Source organism: Euprymna scolopes, chromosome 42, assembly GCF_053919585.1.
Source record: "Euprymna scolopes isolate OS-2025 chromosome 42, ASM5391958v1, whole genome shotgun sequence".
NCBI classification, from domain to species: domain Eukaryota; kingdom Metazoa; phylum Mollusca; class Cephalopoda; order Sepiida; family Sepiolidae; genus Euprymna; species Euprymna scolopes.
In genome coordinates, this window is record NC_136523.1 from 17,922,162 (window position 1) to 17,943,440 (window position 21,279).

Here is a 21,279-nt window from a genome sequence, read left to right on the forward strand (position 1 = left end):
ATATATATATATATATATATATATATATATATATATATATATATATATATGCACTTGTCTCCATATATATGTATTATGAGAAGCGTACTATTTTCAGTCAGATAGTGTTTTGAATCCGAAGGTTTTGACAGCTGTGCTCCAAATCGCTTGATCCGTTCAGAGTTACGCCAATAGCGCCAAGCATCTTTTTGATTAGAAAGTTCCCACAAGAAAAGTCGTTGCCAGGAACTAGGGAAAGAAAAATGTCGAGCTCAATTGGTTTCAGAGGTTTTAGATATTCGTTTCGTTGCGTAAATTCAAAATTTGGGTTTCCAAACCACCATGATACGCGTCAGATCTGTCATAGAAATAGATTGGCGGAGGGTGATTGGCGAATAAAAAAACAAAAACAAAAACAAAAACAAAAGAAAATGATGCTTTGGCGTTATTAACGAATAATTCCACATAAAACATCCCCAAACTTAAATATAATATAGCCAGATGAAACGAATGAAGACTGCATATATATATATATATATATATATATATATATATATATATATATATATATATATATTTATTTACCAGTGGTGAAAAAAAAACCGGACTAAAGTGCTCAATGTGTAGTCAGAGCAGTATATAGGAAATTTATTACTGTGAGTCCAGAATGAGTTTACAAATTGTTTCAACTAGAGGAAAATCCTCAAAGAGAGAAAAAATCCAACTAGCATCATCAGAATTCATAGATGGACTCATATGAATTCTGATGATGCTAGTTGGATTTTTCCTCTCTTTGAGGATTTTCCTCTAGTTGAAACAATTTGTAAACTCATTCTGGACTCACAGTAATAAATTTCCTATATATATATATATATATATATATATATATATATATATATATATATATATTTAGTAAAACTGGTAATTAGTAAAAACCTGAAGAGAGTGCTCAATACTATTGCAGAGCAAATATGTGTTTTATTTTTTTATTACTGTTTTATCTGTTTGGTTACATATGTTTCGGATGTTGGACCATGTTTACGATCCAATAGCCTCGTCAGATCTTGCAGAAAAATGGTCTGCAAGGTCTGAGGAGGCTGTTGGATCGTAAACATGGTCCAACATCCGAAACATATGTAACCAAACAGATAAAACAGTAATAAAAAAATAAAACACATATGTACATATCTTTATATATATATATACACTTAATATATATATATATATATATATATATATATATATATATATATATATATATATATATGTACTGAAGATTCCCGAAAGGATGAAACACTAGTGTCTGTAGGTATTTAATTATTATAGTAAAATATAATTATGGCAGCCTTTTTAAGAAACTCGTTTCTTATCGTTGAGCACTTTCAGTTGAATTAAGTCGATCAATTTAGCTCTTATGCATATATCATCGTATAACGATTAGATCACTGTGGGACTGACGTATAGAACATTTAAAATTATACTGTTTAAATTTAACCTTATTTCACGCGGTTAATGATAGCTGATTGGATACGGTCTTTGCTAATCGAGCCAGAGATGGCTCGTGTTGCCGAGTTCGAATATATATATATATATATATATATATATATATATATATATATATATATATATATATATATATATATATATATAACTACTTAATTTATATATATATATGTATGCATATATATATGTATATATATGTGCATATATGTATGTACACATATATATATATATTTATATATAAACTAACAAAAAAAAACACTAACCTAGTTTTAAAACAGATCCTTTGTCCGATAAAATGCATGCCCATTGGCTGATAGGAAGGGCGCGGTGGATACTAGAAAGCTGATTGGCTAACTAAATTCATTACATTTGAATATGTTATATAGAGTTCTTCATTTAGGGCACATTTTACGTTTTCTATATAACATAAGAACGATTCCGTGTGCGTATAATTGTCTCTAATATAAATGGTTGTGTGTTTGATTATCATAAAGGGAATCGTGTGTGTGACATGTAATTTCTGAACCTACCTCTGTTTCTTCTCGCTGCTGAACTATCTGGAAATTTCTCATCCTGGAGGGAGACTTGATACCTGTTTGACGAAGATTTATCACTCCAAGACGATGAATGTTTTTTATAGATTTTATTTCACTTTTCCCAGAGGTCCTACAGCAGGTGTACAGTGAAATCTGCTTGTGTGGTTCTTCTTCACACACGTCAGCGTTCGTCTCCCCCCTCCCCAGTTAAGAGGAGGAGACTACGGAAAACGTCCGTCTTCTTCAAAGCTCAAATCAAATCTCCCAGATCTAGCCAACCACGTCACACATACGTAATTTGGTCAGCTGACCTTTGGTTCTGGTAAACGTGTCTACCTCCACGTTTACTCACCTCTCTCTCTCTCTCTCCCTCTCTCCCTCTCTCCTTCTTTATTCTCTTATAGAGACACAGAGAGAGAAAACAGAAAGAGTAAGAAAGCCAGAGAGGGGGGGGGGAGAGATGCTCGTTAACAGTGGTTGAGAAGATTTCTTGTAATTATTGAAGGAAACGAGCTTAATCTTGGCCGCATTTAACGTTACCATCCATTTTTGACCCCATTTCTGTACACATTTGAAATTTATTCATATAGAAATCAAGAGCCGGCCTCAGAATTATCAGTCAATTACAAGGAAAACCCCCGAGAAGCTATATTTAGAAATATCTATACGTGTAATATACGATCAAGTGATTTTCTACGTTTGAAAATATACGAGGTGTCTTCAGTAAGTTTCCAGACTTTTTTTCGTATGGGCCCTTTCGTTGATAGTACACTCTTCGAAGTAATCTCCCCCGGCTGCAATGCACTTATTGTACCGTCCAAGAACTTTTGGAAGGTCCCATGGATGTCCTTTCGTGTGAGCGTGTCAATGATCCTCATTAAAATCTCTTTCATATACACAATTATCTCATAATGTGGACTGGTAAATTCGCGAAAATCTTCCACATCCGTTCCTCGTGTATAAATGTGCATACAATTTTTTTCGCTGACATCAAACTGGGCACTTATTGTCTCTATAGACACACGACAATCCTTATCAATGAAATTCTTTATTTGGCCAATCAACTTTGGTGTTCTGACTTCTTTACTCCTCCCACACCTCTCATCATCCCTGACAGACTCCTTGACTTCCTTAAATCTCCGATGCTGCTTAAAAACTGATACTCGATTCATGAAAGATGGTCCAAAAGCAGTCTGAAGCATTCCATACGTTTCTGTGACACTTCCAAAGCATGTGAACCCGACCTCATCCCAGCTGTGCTATTAAAAAAGTGCTCAGCCGAAGTAGCTCCAGTTCTCTCCAAACTCTACAACAAATGCCTTAATGAATCTTGCTTTCCGAGCTGTTGGAAAACTGCTTCTGTAGTACCAGTATTCAAGAATTCTGGCGAAAGAACTGACCCATTAAATTATCGCCCTATTAGCCTCCTCCCACTTTTTGCCAAAATATTTGAGACCTTAATTAACCATGCTCTAGTCCAGCACCTTACAGATGCTAAACTTCTGACCGACCATCAATATGGATTTAGATAAGCCCGTTCCACAGCAGACATCCTCACTGTAATCTCTGAACGCATATACCATTCACTGGACAAAGCGGGAGAGGGCAGAGCGGTAGCTCTAGATATATCTAAGGCTTTTGACAGGGTATGGCATGAGGGTCTCCTCAGGAAGATTAGATCTTACGGTATCACTGGTAGAATACTTAACGTAATTAAATCCTTCTTAGATAAGAGAAAAATCCAGGTTGTCCTCGACGGTCGTACATCTAAACAATATGATATAAATGCGGGAGTGCCCCAAGGATCTATCCTTGGACCTCTGCTGTTCCTGATATTCATAAATGACCTCCCCGACAAGATTGCCTCTGAGATGGGTATATATGCTGATGACACCACACTCTATAGCAGGCACGACAGGAAAACAAACGAACATATATCTAAAGTAAATGGCAGAAACACTAGAGGATGACCTCCAATCAGTAGTGGAATGGGGACAAAAATGGATGGTAACGTTCAATGCCACCAAGACAAAACTGGTTTCATTCAATAATTACAAGAAACCTTCTCTACCACCTATAGCAATGGCCAACGACTCTTTATCTGAGAGTACGTCTCTCAAGCTCCTTGGCCTAACGTTCACTGGAAACATGAGTTGGAACAGTTACATCGAGGGCATTGCCAGGGCCGCTGCAAGGAAGGTGGGCTCTCTCTACCGTGCTAGAAAACTTTTAACACCCGAAAGTATCCTGTACCTCTATAAGGCCACTATTCGCCCATGTATGGAGTATTGCTGTCATATTTGGGCCGGTGCATCGGCTACTAGTCTCTCGCTCCTTGACAGGGTTCAAAAGAGAGTCGCAAATCTGATAGGCCCTAAACTGGCATCAAAACTTCAGCCTCTGTCCCATCGTCGAAACGTTGCATCCCTCTGCCTGTTCTACAAGTATTATAATGGTGAATGCTCTGAAGAACTGCAAGCACTTGTGCCCCCACGACGTGAACACCCTCGACAGACCCGACAAGCTGCAAAATCCCACCCCCACACTGTAGAGATCCCTAGATGTAAAAGATCTTTCTACTCCAGTAGTTTCTTCCCCAGAACTGCTAGACTTTGGAATTCCATTCCAGGTCACTGCTTCCCCAACTGTACTGACATGCATAAGTTCAAGTGCAACGTGAACCAACATCTCGCTGCCCTAATCCCTACATAGTACCCCAGTAGATGTTTCCCCTGATAGTAGCCCCCTACACGAAAGTGGCAATGTGCCTTGTTTGGGGTGAAAATGTAAAAAAAAAAAAAAAAAAAAAAAAGCTTGAAAACAATTTTATTGCATATCGTTCTTCTAAAGTGTCCTCACGTCCAGGTTACATTTTTGAAGTTCACTGGCTGTGACAACCAGGCTTTCGTAGGGTTCATTCCAATTCCCACTGTAGCTGTTCATTGTAACGTGAAATTATAAAAACTGGTCAGTTATCTTCTAATCTGTATAGCAATGACCTACATAGCTTTCAAGAGCCTACGACGAATTTAAATGTTTGTACAAAAACCCGAAAACTTATTGAAAGCTTCTCGTATATGCAGACATTACGCGTTTTTTTTTTTTACAATAATAAGACAATAAAAAACAAACATCAAATATCAAATCAAATATTTACACATTTTATCGGAATCGGAATCAGAATCGGAATCGGAATCAATAATTGCATCGGTATCGAGAATTTAGAACAGAATCAGTTATTGTATCGGAATTTGGAATTTTTTAATCGCTCTATCACTAATATCTTTATAATATTTTACTCTTAGTCTACCTGCCTGTTTTCTAAAATTTTCTCGAAAACTACCGGGCAGATCTGACTGAAATTTTGAATAGCCCTTTGTTATGATAAGATGCAGCGAACTAAGTATTATGGTACCCGCTCGATACACAATTAAAGATTACTAAGGATTAATATGGATAAGTATCTAATGCAAAAATGGGCGCACATTTAACCAAATTCAATCATCGATTTGTCATAAAGCGCTCATTTTAAGTCAACGGACTATAACTTTTGCCCGTTTTAACGGGCTAATAGGTAAAAAAAAAAATTAGAAAAAAAAAGCGCCTCTGGTTCAGTTTCGAAAGACAATGGATATTCTCTGTAAAGGTGCTTGCGCGTGTAATTGTGATGCAAAAGTTGTACAATCCACAACCATATCTCTCCTGAATTGGCACTGCTTGAGTCCAGCGGCAAAGAGAAGTACAGAACGACTGAAAACAATGCCGAGATAAGCGGAGAGCAAATACAGTACTTAGAATTCTCAACTGGTCACCCATATTAGTACTTATGAAGCTTAACGTTGCTTGACTTGGGTGATCTAACGGGAACCCGTTTGCCACCGGAGTTAAGCTAGAACAGTCTAGTATGTACGTGATGATATAGTGACCCACGAGAGCTCAACGGAGCAAAGGAATCATCTTGGAGATTCAAAATTTAGATGCTAACCAATATTTTCCACACGGTTCCATTAAGTAAGTTGTCATGTCGGAAGCACTCCAATCTCAAAGATGGTTAGCGCTTCTGGCATACTTCAACGGTGATGAATGGATTTCACGAATAGCTGTCAAAATCCCCTGCAAGATGATAATATTTCGGTAAAACCTGACCGAACATTTTTCACTGCTAAAACACCTCCCCCGATATCCCCTCCCCCACATACGCACGCACACATATGTGCATGTGTATATACTAGATGTTTTAATACGGGCAAAACGTAAATCTCGCCGACTTCAATTAATATACGAAGATATAATTTTATGTGTAAACTTTTCAGCATTTGCCTCAACAGTGCTCAATACATAGGTAGAGCTAGGTAGTAAGTTACGAAAAATATGTATGGCAATTAAGCTATATTCTGCGTTTAAAAACATCAAAAACAAATCTATAAACACACACACACACAAACACACACACACACACACACACACACACACACACACACACACACACACACACATATATATATAGTAAGTTATGAAAATATACATGGCAATTAAGCTACACGGAATATTCCGCGTTTCATTCTCGTGAAAATTCGCAAGGTAAGCCTAACGAATTCTCACAGGAATGAAACGCGGAATATTCTGTGTAGCTTAATTGCCATATATATTTTCATAACTTACTATATATATATTTGTGTGTGTGTGCGCGTGTTTATAGATTTGTTGTTGAATTTTTTTTTAAACGATAATACGGTTAACTTATCTCTCCACCTTGAAGATCCTGTTTCTTAGAAAATCACCCATATTTTTATTTGGACGTAAATAAATATGTAATATATAAGGTCCGGGGTTCGATTCCTAGAAAGTCAAGCTACGCCGAAGAGGGATAGGGCCACGAAACATGCATGTCCGTAGATTACTGTTTTTGATAAATAATAAATAAATAAATAAATATTTGTTTACGTTCAAATAAAGCTGAAGACATAAGTTAAGAACTATCTTAAAAAAAACAAAAATAATAAACAACAAATCTACGTAAATATCTAAGCGATAAAAATACACAGTAAAATTTTCTATGGCTTCATAGCGTAATGGATTAGACGCCGGACTGTAATATATAAGGTCCAAGGTCTGCCGTTCGATTCCTAGAAACAGGCAAGCTACGCTGAAGAGGGGTAGGATCCCGAAGCATGCATGCTCCTAGATTACTGTGTTTAATATATATATATATATATATATATATATATATATATATATATATATATATATATATAGTAAGTTATAAAATATATATGGAAATTAAGCTATACAGAATATTCCGCGTTTCACCAACGCTAGGATTCATCAGCCTTATGATGCCTGAAGTCTGATGAATCCTAGCGTAGATGAAACGCGGAATATCATGTGTAGCTTAATTGCCATATATATTTTATAACATACTACCTAGCTCTACCTACGTACTGAGCACAACTGAAGTAAATACTTAAAGTTTACGCATAAATCTATACTTTCGTATATTTATTTATGTAATGAAGTAATCATATATATATATATATATATATATATATATATATATATATATATATATATATATATATATATATATATAATGGGTTAACAAATTCCAACGAGAGAAAGATGTATATTTAAATAAGGGGGTGGTCACCAATAATGTGTATTTTTTAACATTATTTTATTATTCTGTGTCTTAGTTTTTCATTGAGAATTATGTTGTAATAATGTTTTTAAATCATTGAAATCGTTTTTAACGCATTTCAGACGTTCTGTGAAGCGTCCTCTTCAGAAATTATTTAAAATTCTTAGAATATATTCAAGATATGTTGGAGATGTAAAAAGAACTCTCTCTCTCTGCTTGTGTTTGTTTTGTTTTGTTTTCCTTTAGGGTAGGATGTGTGTGTGTGTGTTTTTTCTTTTATTGGTTTGAAGAATGTGTGTACTGTTTTATAGTATTATGAAGTTATTTGCTTCCCTAAGAAGGTAATTGTGATCCAAGGTTGTTACTAATATTACTAATGTGTATGTGTGAGAGGAACTAGCTCCTCTGAAATAAGGGTAGGGTGTTTTCATTCAATTTTGATATTTATTATTTGGATTCTTAGATTTTAGTATTGTGATTTTTCGTTTCAGTCTTAGACTGTTCGGGTATTCTTTATATTATGTTTGTTTAAATAAAGAGGTGTATTTATAAATATAAGTAGGGGATTTTTTTAATGTTTCTATTTATTTATCTCCCCATGTGGTTCTAATTGCGTTGGATATATGTTGAAGATTGCTTACGAAACAGATCCTATAAGAAAATAAATGAACGTGTTTTCAAAAATTGTGAATTTAACTTTGATATATATATATATATATATATATATATATATATATATATATATATATATATATATATATACAATCAATTACATAAATGCAACCTTATCTGTGTGTATTTATGAGTTCGTTCCTTATAGACTCCGAAACTGTTGGACATATTTTCTTTAAAATTTACAGAACTTTAGTGTATAAGTCTGGGAGTGATCTTAGTTAATTTTGATCAGAATACCCCCGATAATTACCGATAATTGAAATTGGAAGCCGTTATTTTCATTTATCTATCACCGCTAAAACCATTTTTTCCATGTCATCGCTTAGCAACAACGATAGAACAACGGGCCGTGGAAATTCTACTGTGGGTAAGTTGATAGCGTGTATTTTTTCATTAACTGAAAAGAATTTTATAAGACTTGATAATTGATAATTTTTTTTTGTTTGCATGACGTGGTCTGTAGATTCAAACCTCGCACGTAAATGTTTTAATGTATTTTTGCGTTAACTGGAAAGAATGCACTGCAGTGTAGATATTTAATCCTTCAGTTTTTATTTATCTTTTTTATTTATTTATTTTCCCCATTTTATGAAACCATTTTGCATGTATGACAAGTTTTCATATAATGCTGTTTCAATTCATGCCAGCAAATTTATACAATACCCATTTGCTTATATCTTTCCTATGACGAGAAGGCCGCATTTCTTTGAAACTCCGCGGATTAAGGAAATTTTAATATTTCTTATTTGAGTATCCTGTCGAACAATAATTTATGTAAAATATAATTTACAGTCTCAAATTTGTGTTCTCTCTCTCTCACACACATACACCCCTCTCTCTCTCTCTCTCTCTCTCTCTCTCTCTCTCTATATATATATATATATATATATATATATAGACCGATGAGATCTTGATCTTCTTCAATCCATGTATAAATAAATATTTCGCTTTTGGTTTTGAACATTTTTAATAATTTATCATCTACTGGGGTTTTACACACACACACACACACACACACACACACACACACACACACACACACACACACACACACTCTCTCTCTCTCTCTCTCTCTCTCTATATATATATATATATATATATATATATATATATATTTGTAAAGAAATGAACCATAGCGGAAATTCAGTCAACTAAAATAAGATGGAAAACGGGGCGAGGAAAAAGAAAAAAATGGGGGAAGTTACATGTAACAAATGTACAATTCAGTAAAATAAATAAGTCTATTAAAAACGAGGTCGCTAAAATACGCCCGAAGCGCTTTTCGTTCAGACTAACTTTTCAATGGTATATGTCTGAAAAATGATTTTTTTAAGAATATTAGGTAGTGGAATGGAGTTAGAGCGGAGAGGAGGTTTAGGTTCCCTGGACTCCGGTGACACTCCTTCCATCGAAACTAAGCTTTAAAATAAACTTCTCCGTTGGCATTAATTTTAATATTTATCTAAGGAGGTTTATAATAATATCCGACCGGTGGACTCTCAACGCCCCAGGATTTACGGACTGCCTAAGGTACACAAGATTGATACTCCATTCAGACCAATCTTGTTGATGGTAGGTTCGGCCCAACACAATCTGGCTAAATGGCTGGTTTCAATTCTTTAACCAGTCTGTTCTTTTCATTCAACACATTGCACACCCAATTCTTTTAATTTCGCATCGACTATCAAGGAGCTTCCTCTCACCACTAACAACTGTTACTTGGTCTCCTTTGATATTAGCAATTTGTTTACCAATGTCCCTCTTGACGAGGTCATTGACATGTGTGCTGATTTTCTTTATAGAGGCTCTGGTCCCTTCCTTTCTTTTCCTGAGGCGGTGTTCGTTGAACTCATGGAACTTGCTACTAAGTCAGTTTTCCTTTAGTTTCAACGACGTGATGTATCGCCAGTTTGACGGTATATCCATGAGATCTCCCCTTGGCCCAACTTTGGCCAATATTTTTGTGTTTTTTTTAGAACAGGCGTTGTTTGACAAGTTCCCCGGACCAGCATTTTACATGCGTTATGTTGACGACACTTTTTCTTGTTTCGCAACGCATTATGAAGCTGTGTCCTTTTTCCACTTACTAAATAATGTACACCCTTCTCTCAAATTTACGATGGAGGTGGAAAAAGATAACTCACTTCCTTTTCTGGATGTGTTAGTTTCTAAACGTGGGCTTTCCTTTATGGCATCTATTTTAGAAAACCCACTTTCGCTGGTCTTTATCTCAATCGGGATTCCTTTGTACCCACAACCAGGAAAATTAACCTTATTAGAAACCTAACCCATCGGGCACTTGTTATTTGTTCCCCACCTTTTATTGATTCGGAAATTGAGAACATTAAAAGGATTTTTATTATGAATGGATATCCGCCTCCATTAGTTAACAAAGTTAAGAAAATCCAATCCTTTTCTGAGCTACCAAAATATGGTCCATCTAGACTCCCGGTATACATTAAGTTACCCTGGATTGGACCTGAAAGCCAACTGATAAGATTTTCTCTCTGGTTTCTTCTAATGTTGGTGCTCTATCCCTTCGAATTGCTTTTTCCACAAAATCCGCCTTTCCCTCTTTTCGTAAGGATGTCTTGCCTATCTCTCAATAAAGCAATATAGACAACATAGACAGAATCGTCCATCAGCCAACACTTGGTCGATAAAAAGGATTGTGGTCTTGCATTCTCTTCGGAGTGCTTTTCTGTTTTGCACCGAGGACGTACAAAGTTCCATCTGTCTATCCTCGAGACACTTGCCATCATTTCCAGCCCCCCTACTTTGTGCAAGCAGAGAAACCTCCGGTTTCAATTAGAATTATTTAGGTAGTGATAGTTTTTTTTTTACCTCCTCTCCGCTCTTACTCCATTCACTATCTACTATTCTAAAAAAAAAATCATTTTTCAGACTGTAGTGTAAAAAAAAAAAAAAAAAATCGTGCAAACCTTTTACCACTGGCAACGCCCGCTTCAGAGAGTGAAAGAAGAAAGAAGAAGAAGAGAATGGCCACTGCGTCTATTTATAGACTAGAGATCATGGGAAGAGTATGCAAATAACTTTGGACGGTTTTGTCCTATAAAAAGCCTGTATTTGGGAGAGAGGGTGTCTTTTTTTGGTTGGCAGAAGCAATTGCTGTCAGAAGTGCATTGGACTGCAGGATTGAAGAGTGAAGATTGAGTTGTGGAGTCATTGTATTTAACCACAAGCTATTCCGGCAAAGAACAGATCATGGAATCTGGGATGTTGAGATTGGGAAAAGATGTGATACCACCTTTTAGTGGAGAAGGTGATGTAGTCGGATGGATAAAGAAAGTAAAACTGGTAGCTAAGCTTCAACATGTGCCAGACCTTGCCAGTTTTATTCCACTTTTTTTTTGCTGGGAGATGCACTCGCTCTCTATCTTGAGATGAATAATGCAGAACAAGATGCAGAACTGATAGAGATAAGACTCGTGACCGCCTTCACTGAGGGGCCTTTTGAGGTATACGAAAAACTGCAACGATTCAAGTGGACAGGAGAATTGGTGGATGTTTATGCTAATAAAATCAAAAGATTGGCTGGACTGGCGGGATATCTGGGAAGAAGGATGGAACATACATCCAAACTGGCATTCATAACTGGATTCCCAGACGATGTATCTGTGGCATTACAGCAGCTACCGAACATAGAGAGAATGGATGTCAGCAAACTGATACCGACTGCACGGCTTTTAGTCAGCAAAAGGGTCGTAGAAACTCGGACGTTGGCCGCAAGTGTGCAAACTAATGAGACTAATAAGGGAAAGAAAGAATCAAGCCTTCAGTGCTTTAGATGTCAAGGACCGCACATAAAAAAAGATTGCACAGAGATCCCTAGGGCCAGGGCAACATGCTACAATTGTAGAAAATTTGGCCACATTGCGAGATATTGTCCTCAGATTCAGGGAATCGGGCAAGGGGGAGCTTCTGCGCCGTAAGCTACCCTAGCAATGAAATGAAGGCGCGATACTGGCCTCTTCCTATAATAGAAGTAGAGGTGAATGATTCTGTAATGACTGCACTTGTCGATACTGGGTGCACCACTACTTTAATCAATTCCAAACTTTTGAAGGGATATGGAAGGAGCGGTACAGTGAAAGCAGTTGATGGGAGGAATATAGAATGTAAAGGAGCCAGACAAGTGGAGATAAAAGTCTGTGGAATGCACGTAAAGGTGAGGGCAATCTTGATGAATCACATCGTTGATGGGATCGACGTCATAATTGGAATGGACGTGATTAATGAGCTGGGAGGTGTAACTATAAAGAAAGCCAAAGTGAAGTTTGGAGATATACAATGTGCCGTGGCTGCCCATCAGCTGAATGTTTGCAAAATCGAGGATAAAGACTTTGAAGCAAACTTCGATGGAGATAAATGGACAGTAAGATGGACATGGAAGGGAGAGCCTCCAGTATTGCAGAACAAAGTCCAATATTATAAAAACTCTCTGGAAGGCGATAAGAAATTAGAATTCGAGAAAGAGGTGGAAAGATGGATATCGGATGGTATTCTGTTACCATGGAAAGGAGAAAGAAAAGGCGTGTTGCCATTGATGGCAGTATTTCAGGCCACAAAAGGGAAAGTTAGGCCAGTGTTCGACTTTCGTGAGTTGAAACGTTTTGTGGCGTGCCATACAGGGAGCGACATAATAGATGTGTGTGATGAAAAGATAAGAAAGTGGAGACAGTTGGTAGGAGGGACCGCAATAGTGGACCTTAAGTCTGCCTACCTGCAACTACATGTGGCAAAGGAACTATGGCAGTACCAGCTGGTCTGTTATAAAGGAAAAACCTATTGCCTAACACGATTAGGATTCGGACTTAATGTCGCACCAAAGATTATGGCAGCCATTTTAATAACAGTATTAAAGAAAGGAAGTAGGACGAAAGAGGCCACTGATTCATACATTGATGATATAATGGTAGACGTAACGAAAATATCGACACAGGAAGTTGTGGAACATTTGAAGGGGTTTGGGTTAGCAGCAAAATCTCCGGAATCCCTGGACGGAGGCGCGGCACTGGGCCTTAAGCTTATGAAAAACAAGATGGGTGCACTAATGTTCAGGAGAGGCAACGAGATCCCAGAGATGGGAGGAGAAATTAGTAGGCGGGAGCTATTTTCGATCTGTGGTAAATTATTGGGGCACTATCCAATTGCTGGATGGCTGCGATTAGCATACAGTTATGTGAAAAGAAGAGCAAATGGAATGGATTGGGAATAAACAGTTGATTGCAAAACCATGAAAGTGATGCAGGAGGTTCTAGCTGAGGTGAAAAAAGAAGACCCTGTTAATGGCGCTTGGCACATACCTGAAGTGAGCACAGGAGTTGTGTGATGTGATGCAAGCAATGTTGCAACTGGCGTGGTTGTCGAGATTGGCGGTGTGGTGGCGGAAGATGCAACTTGGCTGAGGAAAAGTGATGACTTTAATCACATTAACATATCTGAATTAGATGCTGTTCTAAAGGGTGTCAATTTAGCTATCAAATGGAGACTGACAAATATTGAAATAAGAACTGATTCAGCCACTGTACTCAGTTGGGTGAACTCTACTGTGGAGGAGAGTGGCAGAATACGAACAAAGAGTGCCGGAGAAGTGATAATAAAGCGGAGATTAGGGATGCTTAGAGAGTTGATGTCTGAATTGAAACTGCAAAAAAAAAGCAGTGTTTGTGCCTTCTGAAAGAAACAAGGCAGATGCGCTAACACGGATAAAAAAACAGTGGTTAATTGAGAAAGAGGAGGCGCCGATATGCTGTCTTGGAATTGGAGAAATTAAAGAGTTGCATGACATGCATCACATGGGAGTGGAGAGAACATTATATTTGGTGAGGCAAGTGGATCCGAATGTAAAACGGGAAGAAATTCAGATGATAGTAAAGAACTGTGTTCGGTGTCAATCGATCGATCCTGCCCCAAATATACATAATCCTGGGGAAATTGGAGTTTTAACGAACTGGACGAGACTAGCTATTGACATAGCACATTACCGAGGGGGAGCATACTTATCAATAATTGATTGTGGGCCAAGTAGACTGGCGATATGGAAGGAACTGCGAGTGGAAGCCGCATCTGCAGTTGCAACTGAATTAGAAAAGATGATGCTTGAACGAGGTCTAGTAAGGGAGGTGATAATGGACAATGGCACTGTTTTTCGCTCGGAAATCTTTCAGACGATGCTAAAAAAATGGAAGATTAAAAGTTATTACAGGGCAGCCTACAGACCTGGAGGAAATGGTATTGTGGAGCGACATCATCGGACCGTGAAAGCAATAGCTGAGAGAGGAAGAATATCGCCTGAAGAGGCCACATTTTGGTACAACATGTCCCCTAAGGTCGGGCAAAGAGATGACACAGTACCACATAGAGCAATCTTTTATTACGAATGGAGGCATCCTAGAGACATGTCACCGGAAATTAATGATCAAGGACCAGCCAGAATCCAAATAGGAGAAGTTTGGGTGAAACCGCCTAATGCCCGATGCACAACGCAGTGGGGAAGAGGAGTGATAACAGGAGTGCAATCCCCAAACAACTTAAGTGTCAATGGAATGCCACGACATGTTTTAGATTTAAGGCGTGTGGTCCATTTAGGTGATGAGGATGGTGGTACTGAGCCAGGGAGTGATGAAGATGAACCGGTGCCGATGCAGAGACCGCAAAGAGAACGCAATGCGCCGATCTGGACACGGGATTATGAGATGTGAATGATCTTTAATGATCATGGGGGCGTGTAGTAAAAAAAAAAAAAAATTGTGCAAACCTTTTACCACTGGCAACGCCCACTTCAGAGAGTGAAAGAAGAAAGAAGAAGAGAATGGCCACTGCGTCTATTTATAGACTAGAGATCATGGGAAGAGTATGCAAATAACTTTGGACGGGTTTGTCCTATAAAAAGCCTGTATTTGGGAGAGAGGGTGTCTTTGTTTGGTTGGCAGAAGCAATTGCTGTCAGAAGTGCATTGGACTGCAGGATTGAAGAATGAAGATTGAGTAGTGGGGTCATTGTATTTAACCACACAGACATATACCATTGAAAAGTTAGTCTCATTTTTAATCGAGTTATTTATTAGCGATTTCATTTTTAATCGAGTTATTTATTTTACTGAATTGTACATTTGTTACATGTAACTTCCCTCATTTATTTTCTTTTTCCTCGACCCGTTTTCCATCTTATTTTAGTTGACTGAATTTCCGCTATGGTTCTCTTCTTTACAATTATTTTTGTCAATCGAATAAAGTTATATATATATATATATATATATATATATATATATATATATATATATATATATATATATATATATGTGTGTGCGATCTTGATCTTCTTCAATCCATCTATAAATAAATATTTCGCTTTTATTTTTGAACAGTTTTAATAAGTTATCATCTACTGAGGTTTTACACACGCACGCACCCCTCACACACATATACATTTATACACATATGTGTGTATATGTGTGTGTACGTGTATGTGAGAGCGCAGGAGTATGCCACAAAGCGCCTACCACATTTTAGATAAGAACATTTCCGAGAAAACACGCCATTTATAAAGACTGTATGGGGAGAAAACGGAAAGCTTGAATGGCGCCAGAATTCTTTGCTATTTATTTGGATGCTCCAAGGGTGAGGTTTTCGAAAACAACACGATGGACAGCAGATCTGCCATCGAAAGAGATTCCTTTTTATTATTGAAAATATAAACAAAGATCCCCCTCCCCAGAAAAAAAAAAAACGAACAAAATTAAAACGATTCCAAACATGACCAGCGGTTGATAATTTTAAAGTTTAGGGTAGAATGGAAATTGTTTATCTGGAGGTCAACTGAGTCAGGTTTCTCAGAGAGTTATTATTAGGGCTATGAAAACAGAATACTCTTATCATTGACCCTCGAGTATATATCCGACACAGTTAGACACAATTAACCAACCGAGAACCACACCACTCTATATAAAATCATATAAGGTATCAACGGATACACACTCGAGAGTCAAAACAATGAAAAGAATATGCTATTGTCCTAGCCCTAGTTATTATGCACTAATTTGAAAAGAAAATTGCCGATTAATTCTTAGAGGTATCTGTTATATAACAGAGAGTTGTACGTGTGTGTGTCCAGATAGAGAGGAATGGGCTGGGCGAAAAAAAAAAAGAGAATCAGATAAGAGGGGGGACGTAAAACGGGGAATGAGGAAAAAGATGGATAGAAAAAGGTAAATGGAATAGAAGTTTTTAATAAAACTATGTTACACCTTTCCCCGGGCAACGGTGGGTAACCCTGCCTGCTAGTATACAAGTAAGGTGATGTACATTATTATTTTCAATAGCGAAGAATGGGTTGGGCGGAGGTGAAACGGGGAGTGAGGGAGAAGGATAAGGAAAAATAGGTATGGGGAAAAGAGAGAAATATATGTGGAGAGGGACGCGCAAAATGAATATGAGGAAAGGGCACCCTTGACTAATACGACATAATCACGTTGACACACCGGTTCTCGTTGGATCACCGAAGTTAAGCAACGTTGAGCCCGGTCAGTACCAGATGGGTGACCATTTGGGAATATCAGGCGCTGTATGTAGGGGAACGTAGATATTTTCCCGCAAGAGCTGCAAAAGCCTGAAAATCATTTAAAAATAGGAGCCTTTTATCATGTTCAAAAGGGACATAATGTTCAACGAGCGAGATCGGAGATGCGCCGTTGTACAACATGCTCTCTACAGATACAAGTTATGAAAACAGGACCACCTGAAAATGCAAATCCAAACGGTTCAACACTTAAGGGCACAGCTCATCGCATCGGACGATCCTTCAGAGGTAGTGGAGCGGAAGCCCAAGACGAGGGCACCATCAGGAAGACTCGGACAAAGGAGTTAATAGAAAGTCCATCCAATCATTGACTAAACTCCCTAGCAGCCTATTCGGCAGATTGCCAGAAATTTTGTCCTCTCACACACAACTGTGAATGCACGATTGAAGGAGAACTTGAAATGTAGGTCGACAAGCCAGATCTTGACTAATCGTCCATGCGGTTACTCAACAAACTGCAGCATCGCAAGAAGACAAACATGCTCTGGTTCTTTTCAGACGAAAAGAACTTCTGCCAGGACTAGGTGCACAATAGCAATCTTCAGTTCCTCGCTAATTCTAGAAGTGTACGCCATGTTTAGTTTCAGAACAGTTTCCAATGGTTAGTTGTTCTACATAAATCCTGGAGGTGACTGGTTCTCAGTAGACAGAACCGTTTCCGATGGTTAGTTGTTCTAAACAAGTCCTGGAGGTGACTGGTTCTCAGTAGACAGTTCTCGAGATGGAATCCACAGAGCAAAAGATTCTTCCCGTGTTGATACGAAGAAAACATATACGAAGTTGCCACAGAAAGGTTTATGAAGCAATTCTGGTTTCTGATTGCTTGGTAGCAGAACATGAATTAATTCGATTCGTCAGTTTCTAGCAGAATCGTTTATAAATAGAATCTCCTGACTGTGTGGGATCATACCCCATTATGGATTAAAAATATTGCAATTGTGTGTACAGTTGCCACACTGACATCCAACTGTGCACTTATTGTCTCTATAGACACACCACGGTCCTTATCCATGAAATTCTTTATTTTGCCAATCAACTCTGGTGTTCTGATATTCTTACTCCTCCCACACCTTTCATAATATCTCACAACCCCCTGCCTTCCTTGAATCTCTTATGCCATTCAAAAACTGATGCTAAATCAGAAGCTAACAGTGTTAATGCTGGAGTCCCTGGAGGGTCAATACCAGGCCCAACTCTATTTCGTATCTGCTTAAATGATCGTCCAAATCACATCCCAAGATCATTCGTTGACATTTATGCTGACTACACTACCATATAGCCCTTATCCTCGAGTGGCCTCTTGGCTTGATAAGAGGTGATACCTATGTAAAAAAATACTTCAAAGACCGTAAACAACCAAGCTCTTTCTGGTATATAAAAATATATGTATATACTAGCATATACACCCGGCGTTGCCCGGTATTAAACGTCATGTTAAATTCCTTAAAAAAAAAAAAAAGAAAGAAATCAATAGAAACGGACTGAGACATGTCCATGCGAGTACTATAATTTTTCTAAACAGTTTTGATTAAAAATATACTCGAGCTGAGTTCGAAACCTAAATTTAAAACCAGTCAGTCCAGTACGATACTTATTACGCCAGCTTGCCACGATCTTTAAAAACTGTTTTCAAACCTACTTATTCTTAACATAAAGAAGGTTGTAAAGTGAACGATTGGTGCTTGCGTAGACGTGAAACAGTTGACAGACAGATATAAATCCGACTACGCCCAAGTACCAAATTTTCAGTTTTAAACTCCTTAGCAGCTCTTTTTTCCGAATGAAAACCAATGAAAGTTTTTTTTCCACGGGTCTGAATGCTTTATATACCAAATTCAAAGTCGGTAGATAAAAAATTCGTGGAATATATAGGTTGAGAAGTGTCCTCACACACATTCTCAATTATATATATATACATATATATATATATATATATATATATATATATATATATATATATATATATATATATTTACCAGTCGTGAAAAAACCGGACTAGAGTGCTCAATGTAGCCAGAGCAGTATATAAGAAATTTATTACTGTGAGTCCAGAATGAGTTTACATATTGTTTCAACTAGAGGAAGATCCTCAAAGAGAGGAAATATCCAACTAGCATCGTCAGAATTCATAGATGTCCATCTATGAATTCTGACAATGCTAGTTGAATATTTCCTCTCTTTGAGGATCTTATATATATATATATATATATATATATATATATATATATATGTATATATATATATATATATATATATATATAATATATATATAATATATATATATAATATATATATAATATATATATATAATATATATATATATAATATATATAATATATATATATATATATTTATTAGTAAATGTGTATCTATTGTAACAAAGAAAAGTCTAGTTAACCAACAAAAATAATTAAAAGATTGTCATTATAAAAAAATAGGTCACATACACTATAGTTTTAAACTACTTAATCTGTCGCATATTTTTTTCTAACCTGGTAACACGACATCATAAAAGAGACGCAAAGACGGATATAAAAATGGTTGAGGTTCCGTTCCTGTAAAGATTTCAATAAAATTCATTCGCCAAAAAAACAAAAAAAAGTTGAAAATGGCGCTAGGAAATGATTGAAAGTATTGATGGCAAATCTAATCTCATCTCTATTCAAAGATTTCTTTAATCGCTTGCATAAAAAGCAACATTTTTTGTTATCTCACAGAATCTGTCATTCTTTATTGTATTAATATGAGTCTTTAGTTTTCGAAAATGCCAGGAATTTCTCTGGGAGGATTTGGCTGTTCTGTCTGAGACGGCGTAGTTTGAAACATAATTTTCATCGATTATTTTACAAGGTAGAACGATAAAATGGTCGCCCTAAAGAAAACAACACTACAGCTTTATTTTAAAACTTTTATTTAAAAAAAATAATTCAGATGTCTTAATTATGTAGTAGAGCTGGCATTTATTCAATGAAACCGCATTCAGCGTCAATCACCGCCTCGATACTGGGAGCATGCCTTTTCCACAGGCGGCGACGGGAGCTCGGCGAATACGCGACAGATGGCGGCGATCAGGCCGACTGTAGTGTTGCTGATGTTTCCGATGGATAACCAAACAAAGTAATCCAGCCGGGTTCAGGTCATGGTAGGGAGGGTGGTCCAGTGAGAGGAGGGTACAAAATCGTAGCACTCCTTCTGAAGCCAAGCTTGATTCTCTCTCTTTTTGTAAATTCAATTTTCACTCCAAACAAACCACATTGAGAACATCACCAACATGACCTCCCACAACATCAAAGACAGCCTGATCGCCAACATCCACTGAGTCTTCGCCGAGCTCTCGCTGGTGCTTGTGGAAAAGGCATGCTCCCAGTTCTGGACCCGCATCGAGACGGTGATTGAGCCTGAAGGCAGCTACATTGAATAGATGTCAGCTCTACTACATAATCAAGTTACCTGAATTGATTTTTTTTAAATAAAGCTGTAGTATTGCTTTCTTTAGGGCGACACATTTATCGTTCCACCTTGTAAATTCCTTAATTTTCAGGTCAAAAGTGAAAGTCAGACCAAAAAGCTTGTCAAAACAGGGAGCTTTTTAAAGGTGAGAGCCATGCATATCAACTGGGATCAGAGTGTTTATGGTGAAAAGATAGAAGATTTATTTTGGATGTGTTAAAATTAACCAGCCACCTTTTCCCCATTGCATCAGGTTCTCAAGTTTAAATTTTTTTTTTTATTCAATTTTCACCCCAAACAAGGCAAAGTGTCACTTTGAAGTAGGTGACTACTATCGGGGACATAAGTTGTAGGGATATTATGAAGGGAGATCAGTAGCAAGATGTCTGTTCACATTACACTTGAACTTCTGCGTGTCAGTACAGTTGGGAAAGAAGAACCCGGAAGGGAGTTCCAAAGTCTAGCAGTTCTGGGGAAGAAACTACTGGAATAGAACGCCTTCTTACACCTAGGGATCTCTACTGTGAAAGGGTGGGTTTAGCTGCTTATGGGGTTTGTCGGGGGTATTCACGTCGAGGGGGTACAAGTGCTTGTAGTTCATCAGAGCATTCACCATTAAAATACTTTTAGAACAGGCAGGGGGATGCAACATTTCGTCGATGGGAAAGAGGCTATCAGGTTAGCGACTCTCTTTTGAACCCTGTCCAGGAGTGAGAGACAAGTAGCAGATGCACCATCCCAAATGTGACAACAGTACTCCATACATGGGCTAATGGTGACCTTATAGAGGTATAGGATACTTTCAAGCGTAAGTAGTTTTCTAGCACGGTAGAGAGAGCCTACCTTGTTCGCAGAAGCTTTGGCAATACTCTCAATGTATCTATTCCAGTTCATGTT

The 21,279-nt window shown here is 37.6% G+C and overlaps 1 long non-coding RNA gene and 1 pseudogene across 1 annotated transcript in view; one reads left to right on the plus strand and one right to left on the minus strand.

Annotated features, from left to right (window-relative positions):
- The window catches only part of LOC145266949 (uncharacterized), a 1,426,307-nt gene that overhangs the window by 8,892 nt on the left and 1,396,136 nt on the right, over positions 1-21,279 (minus strand). The window lies entirely within an intron of this gene.
- LOC145267394 (5S ribosomal RNA) lies at positions 16,808-16,924 on the plus strand (annotated as a pseudogene).